Raw genomic sequence first — 7,768 nt, forward strand, 5'->3', positions numbered from 1 at the left:
TCAAGTGATTCTCCAGCCTCAGCCTTCCAAGTAGCTGGGATTATAGGCATGCGCCACAATGCCCGCCTAATTTTTGTATTTTTAGTAGAGACGGGGTTTCACCATGTTGGCCAGGCTTGTCTTGAACTCCTAACCCCAGAAGATCTGCCTGCCTTGGCCTCCCAAAGTGCTGAGATTACAGGCATGAGCCACTGTGCCCGGCCAACTCTTTAATTTTTTGTTTTTTTTTTTTTTGAGATGGAGTCTTGCTCTGTCACCTAGGCTGGAGTATAGTGGTGCAATCTCGGCTTGCTGCAAGCTCCACCTCCCTGGTTCAAGTGATTCTCCAGCCTCAGCCTCCCGAGTAGCTGGGACTACAGGCACCCGCCACCACGCCCAGGTAGGTTTTTTGTATTTTTAGTAGAGGCGGGGTTTCACCATGTTAGCCAGAATGGTCTCGATCTCCTGACCTCGTGATCCACCTGCCTCGGCCTCCCAAAGTGCTGGGATTACAGGCGTGAGTCACCACGCCCAGCCCCAACTCTTTAATTTTTAAAATTGGGTTTCTGGAGGTGATATCCATCCTTTTCCAGTACACAGTTTATAGAGTTTCAACAAATACATACTGTCATGAAATTACCACCATAATCAAGGTTTCCCACAGTGGCCACAGCTTGGGAGATCCTAACAAAGGCTTTAGACTTCCTGGCCTCTGCTGCCATGACCCTGTAGAAGAATGGATTACTAGCCGGGCGCGGTGGCTCACACTTGTAATCCCAGCACTTTGGGAGGCCAAGGTGGGCAGATCACGAGGTCAGGAAATCGAGACCATGGTGAAACCCCATCTCTACTAAAAATACAAAATAAAATTAGCCGGGCGTGGTGGCGGGCGCCTGTAGTCCCAGCTACTCAGAGAGGCTGAGGCAGGAGAATGGCGTGAACTCGGGAGGCGGAGCTTGCAGTGAGCCGAGATTGCGCCACTGCACTCCAGCCTGGGCGACACAGCGAGACTCCGTCTCAAAAAAAAAAAAGAAAGAATGGATTACGAGATTCGTTCCCAACTGCCCCTCCCTGGGTCTCAGATCTTCCCTATCTATCAGCTAAGGATTGGGCTGAGCTGGTGTAGCCAGTTTGTCTGTCCCTGTACTGAGGTTACTACTTCTGCTGGCACTCAAAGCACTTGTTATAGACCTAAACAAGTTAATTTCAGTCATCCAGTCCAGCAAGGGAGGTCATGTCCTATACAAACTTGATGTGCCTGATAACATAAGCTACCCCACTGGAAGTATCAGATGTTTCCAGCACCACTAGAGGGTTCCTAGCACCCTGGTCCTCCCTGATCCTGTCCCCCAACACTGTGAGATCCCATAGAAAGTGGGGGTCACCTTGGGTAACACTGCCATAAAATTAGAGTTAGGGGGCCCTTTCTGGGGTTTTATGGTGGCCTGAACCACAAACCACCCCCAAGAACATGCACTTTGAAGAGAAAAGGAAAAAGAATGGTAGGGAACATTGAGGTTGGAATTTCACAGGAACAGCCTAATTAGCCAGCTGCCTGGTCCACCTCCATCCACATCAAGCTCAGTGTTTCCCAACATGTGCTGCAGTGCCTCATTTCCCATGCGTTGGAGTGTAGTGTTTAGTGTTCATACTACTAGATAGAAGTACCACCTCATGAGCAGGCCTTCTTGATGTCCTGTCTTCAGTTGCTTTGGCTGTTCCATTGTTCAGTAGCTCCACTGGCTTGCAGGTGACAGCGTGCACACAAAGCCCATCATATTCCATGAGAGCATGGCCATTGTTATGCTGGTCGTGTAGTGAAGGATGCTTCTTGGTGAGACTGAGGTCCTCTGGCGTGTTCATGACATAAGTTCTCCTCAATAACAGCAATGGTAGTATCAGCATCCACAAGAGTGCATACTTTTTGTCCTTTCCAAGTAGCAAGCTGTTTTGATAGTCTTTGTCCCCACACAGAGGCTCTTTAAATATTCTAGTCACTCAATTGCCATTCCCTGATGAGGTATGTAGGCTGTTAGCAAAGGCCCACACATTGGTGAAATGCAAGAAGACCTGGTGGTAGGGGTGGCCTGCATGGTCATCACAAATGCGTGTTGTTTGGTCCACTGGGCAAATTGCCGAGGTTTATTCTGACAAATGATGGTGACAACCACAGCCTAACAGACCCCTCTGCTCTGTTGTTTCACTGAGCCGTCATTTAAACCATGCCACACCATCAGCAGGCTTGTCTTGGAGCCTTAGGCTCCAGGCAGCCGTGGGAGGAGCCAAAGCACACTCAGTGGTTCTCTTGGTGTCTTCTAATTAGCTAGCCATTTGTTCATGGAGCCTGCTGGTCACATGTGGTCCTAGCTGGGCCTGAACTTGAATGCACCACTTCCATTTGATAATTGAAGTCTATTGAGCCTGTCTAATTGTATTGGTTGAGCTTGTGAGCCATCCAGAGAGAAATGGCAGTTCAGGTTGTAGAGTTTCATCTGGCATTCTGGCCACGAGGTGCCCAGTCCAAAACAGTACCCAATATCAAGTAAGGATTGCCATTTAAAAGAGGGATATAGGCCGAGCACAGTGGCTCATGCCTGTAATCCCAGCAGTTTGGGAGGCCAAGGCGGGTGGATCACCTGAGGTCAGGAGTTCGAGACCAGCCTGACCAATGTGATGAAACCCCATCTCTACTAAAAATTTAAAAATTAGCCGGACATGGTGGCATGCGCCTGTAATCCCAGCTATTCCGGAGGCTGAGACAGGAGAATTGCTTGAACCCAGGAGGCAGAGGTTGCAATGAGCCGAGATCGCACCATTGCACTCTAGCCTGGGCAACAAAAGTGAAACTCCATCTCAAAAAAATAAAATAAAATAAAATAAAATAAAGAGGTATATTTGGTGGCTGCCTGAGGCAACTTATGTGTCCAAAGTCTGAGAGGCTGATAACACCCCAGTGTCAGTTTTCTGTTGCCAGAGACATCCATCACTGTGCATCAGGTTGCACACAACTGTGATTTCATCAGGCTAGCAGATTTAAGGTTTAAAAGGCAGTGCCTGAGACACAAATTTTTGTAAACCTGCTGCTGCAAAGGCTTCCATTCAAAGTGTGTGGCTTTATTGGTTATCTTGACTCTGGGTGCCAGAAGAACTCCCATGTGGGATGCATGTTGTCTCCAGTACCCAAAGCGACCTAACCAGCTGCCAGGCCTCCTTTGTATCCATGAGTGCAGCCAGGGGCTTGCCTGTATCTAGGGTACCGTTTTGGCTTCTTGCTCAAGTAGCTTTGGCATTCATTGTGCCCATGGCCTTTTTGACCAACTAAACTGGGCTGTTACATTGTGACAGGTGGGTTGTCACTTTTTTCTTTTTTTCGAGACGGAGTCTTGCTCTGTCACCCAGGCTGACCTGGTGTGATCTTGGCTCACTCTAACCTCCGCCTCGCAGGTTCAAGCACTTCTCCTGCCTCAGCCTCCTGAGTAGCTGGGATTACAGGCACCCACCACTGTGCCCTGCTAATTTTTTATATTTTTAGTAGAGACGGGGTTTCACCTTGTTGGCCAGGCTGGGCTTGAACTCCTGACCTTGTGATCCACCCACTTCAGCCTCCCAAAGTGCTGGGATTACAGGCATGAGTCACCACGGCCAGCTGATTGTCACATTTTTATCTGTAACAAGTAAATCTAGAATTAATAAAATAATGTCATTGTTCCATTTAGTATGCAGTACCACTTTTTTTAATAACCCAGTGTGGCTTGGGTAGCTTAGGTAACAGGCAGGAGTGGATATGGCCCACTATTGTGTCTTAGTTCTTAGCTGTGAGGGGGCATAATCTTCCAGGACATCAATGCCTATAATGCACTCAGGGTGGGAACCACAGCCACCTGCATAAAAAATTGCTCACAGGGCCCTACCCACAAGTACATAAGCATTGTATGCAGATAAGCATCATGGGCTGCCAGTTTGTTCCCAAACCTCCCAATGTCATCCGTTTAATTATTCTCCTAAAAGGACCCAGAAACATTGTCATATGAGTTCCAGTATCCAAGAAGCTGAGAAAAAAATGAAGTCCTCTCTTTTCTCCTCTTATCATAACAAGGGTATAAGGCCAGAGGGCTATAGTAGGGACCTAGAGGCCTTGGCCCTATTTTTAACTGTGTCAACCAGACCAAGACACTTAGGTGGCAGTGTTCCTTTATCAAACACTCACAACAGCCACACTGAGTAAGATTTCCCTGGTCTTCCTCCTTATCCTTTAGAGCCTGACTCTTCCCATCTTCTGGGCTGATATTGTACGTGTTAGTTCCTCTCATGCCTCAGGGACCATACAAGGACCTCTCTCTAGTTTCTTCTCGGGTGCCTCAGGGTCTGTCTGAATACTCACCATCCAAGCTCTGGGGCCCTGACAATGAGGGATCACATAAGTGCCCAGCACCTAGGGGATCTTGAACTATGATCTGCTGTTTCCACATTCCTTTCTGTCTGTCTCAGTCCATGCAGCCAGCTCACTTACATCTGTGGAGAGGAGAGTGACATATGTCCCATTTACCGCCCATCCTTATCCATAACTCATCCAGGTGCATGTCCAGCCCCTGTGCTCCTGGGCTGATGTCTCTGCCTTGGGCTGAGTACTGGGTGGTACTGTAGCACTGCAGTGCTACAACTGCCTGACAGCAGTGAGACAGAACACATTCTCAGGCAATAAGTTGAAGGATGCAGATTTATTATTTACAGATAGGAATAAAGTCTTCTTTCAAAAAGAGCCTAGGCTCCATTCTGAACTCATCCCCAAAGGCTCAAGAAGGGTTCCCAGGGCAGATGAAGTCTGGATTGCAAATGCCCCCCTTTCACCACAGCTGAGGAAGCCCAAAAGGCAGCCCACCCTGGGTTACATGTCTCGGGGCAGACATGGCTCACTGAGCAAAGCTTTAAGGAAATGCTGCTTTCAGGGCAGAGAGGAACAAACCCCAGCTCTCCTGGACAGTCCCTCCCTAACTAAAGATGTGACATTCCTTAGGAAGGGCCAGAACAAGGCCAGGGTTGTTCCAGACAGTCCCTCCCTAGCTCAGAATATTGCATTCTAGGCTGATGCTACACTTATTCTTGGCAAATTAAAACTGAGAAAATGGGAAGAATTGAATCCATCCGAGGCCACCTGGAGGACTGTTTTGCATTTTCACCCCAAAAGTTCCATTGTAGTAGTCTTCCCACCACATTTAGTTTTGGAAATTATTGATATCTATCTCCATAACTTTGCCTTTTAAAGAATGTCATATAAATGAAATCATTCTGTATGTAATCTTTCAATAACACTTTCAAGATATGTCATGTTTACTGTATCAATAGTTTGTTTCTTTTTGAAACTGACATGTGCTATATTAATGAATGTACCACAATTTACTAAATTTTTTATGTTTTTTTTTGAGACAGGGTTTCGCTCCTGTTGCCCAGGTTGGAGTGCAATCCTGCAACCTCGGCTCACTGCAACCTCCACCTCCTGGGCTCAATGATTCTCCTGCCTCAGCCTCCGCACTACTCATCATTTTTATTAATATAAAATGTTATGAATATGGATAACTTGATGGATATTTGTGTTGGGCTACTATACGGTTACTACAAGTGTATGGTTTCATTCATCTTGGGAAAATAGATCTTAGTGCTGAGATGTTGGATCATATAACAAAAGTATGATTCAGAAGGCTGGTTGTAGTGGCTCATGCCTATAATCCCAACACTTTGGGAGGCCAAGATGGGAGGATCACTTGAGGCCAACAGTTCAAGAGTAGCTTCGCCAACATAGTGAAACCCCATCTCTACTAAAAATACAAAACTTGGCTGGGTGCAGTGGCTCATGCCTGTAATGCCAGCACTTTGGGAGGCTGAGGCAGGCGGATCACCTGAGATCAGGAATTCAAGACCAGCCTGGCCAACATGATGAAACCCCGTCTCTACTAAAAATACAAAAGAAAATTTGCCAGGTGTGGTGGTGCATGCCTATAATCCCAGCTACTCAGGAAGCTGAGACAGGAGAATCACTTGAACCCAGGAGGCAGAGGTTGCAGTGAGCCGAGATCATACCACTGCACTCCAGCCTGGATGACAGAGTGAGACTCCATCACAAACATACACACAGACACACACACACACACACACGCACACACACACACACACACACAAAACTTAGATAGGCGTGGTGGCGCACGCCTGTAATCCCAGCTCCTCGTGTGGCTGGGGCATGAGAATAGCTTGAACCTGGGAGGCAGAGATTGCAGTGAGCTGAGATGGTGCCACTGCACTCCAGCCTGGGCGATATAGCGGACTCTGTCTTGAAAAAAAAAAAAGTATTATTCACTTTACAAGAAACTGCCGAAATGTTTTCCAAAGTGGCTATCATTTTGCATCCTAACAGAAAATATGGGAATCCCAGTTACTCCACATCCTTACCAGCACTTGGTTTGGACTCTGTGTGTTTGTGTGTATCTGTAGTGTGTGTGTGTATGTTTGTGTGTGTGCATGAGTAAATGTATGTATATATATGTATATATATATCGATTCTTAATAATTCCAGTAGATACATAGTGGCACCTTACTGTGGTTTCAATAATTTACATCTTCCTACTGATAATGGCATTGAACAAAACTCATTAACTTGTTTGTCATCCATATCTACTATTTGACTGTCACTTTTCTCATTTCAAAAAATGTTTATTGTTATATTATTAAATTTAACTATGTATATGTATAATTTTGATATGACCTACATCTGTTAAGTACCGAAAATATTTTTTTCTGAGCCTGTGCCATCTCATCTTTCTCTTAACAGTGTCTTTCAAAGAGCAGCATTTATTTTTAATTTTGACTAAGAATAATTTGTCCTTTTTTGTTGTTTTTTTTTGAGACAGAGTCTGGCTGTGTCACCCAGGCTGGAGTGCAATGGCACAATCTTGGCTCACTGCAACTTCCACCTCCTAGGTTGAAGCAACTCTCCTGCCTCAGCCTCTTGAGTAGCTGGGATTACGGGCACCCGCCATCATGTCTGGCTAATTTTTGTACTTTTGTAGAGACGGGGTTTCACCATGTTGGCCAGGCTGGCCTTGAACTCCTGACCTCAGGTGATCCACCCACCTCGGCTTCCCAAAGTGCTGGGATTACAGGCGTGAGCCGCCGTGCCCAGCCAATTTGTCCATTTTTAAATTTTGTACTTGATATTTATTCCCTACCACTATGTATTGCTTAACACAAGGTCATAAAGATTACCTACAGTATTTTCCTTGGAAATTTTATGTGTTAAGTATTTACATTTATATCTATGGTATTTTGAATTAATTTTATATCTAATGCAAAAAAGGGTGAAGAGTTTTGTTTTGTATTTTGGCATATGAATGCTCTATTGTTTTAAGAGCATTTGCTACAAATACTCCCCTTTCTTCAATTCAAGAAAATTGAATTTCCTTGGCACATGAGTAAAAAACCTACCAACCATATATGTATATGCTATAATGTTCCAGTTATCTAAATATTTATCGTTATACATATCCATATATGTATATGTATACGCTATACATACATATATATATGTATTTGCTATACTGTTCCATTTATCTATTTATCCTTACACCAATACCACACTATCTTGACTAATACCACATTATATTAAACTTGAAATAATGGCCAGGCGCTGTGGCTCACGCCTGTAATCCAGCACTTTGGGAGGCCAAGGCAGGCGGATCACCTGAGGTCAGGAGTTCAAGACCAGCCTGACCAACATGGAGAAACTCCGTCTCTACTAAAA

This window comes from Hylobates moloch, unplaced genomic scaffold, assembly GCF_009828535.3.
Source record: "Hylobates moloch isolate HMO894 unplaced genomic scaffold, HMol_V3 SCAFFOLD_14, whole genome shotgun sequence".
In the NCBI taxonomy this organism is placed as follows: Eukaryota; Metazoa; Chordata; class Mammalia; order Primates; family Hylobatidae; genus Hylobates; species Hylobates moloch.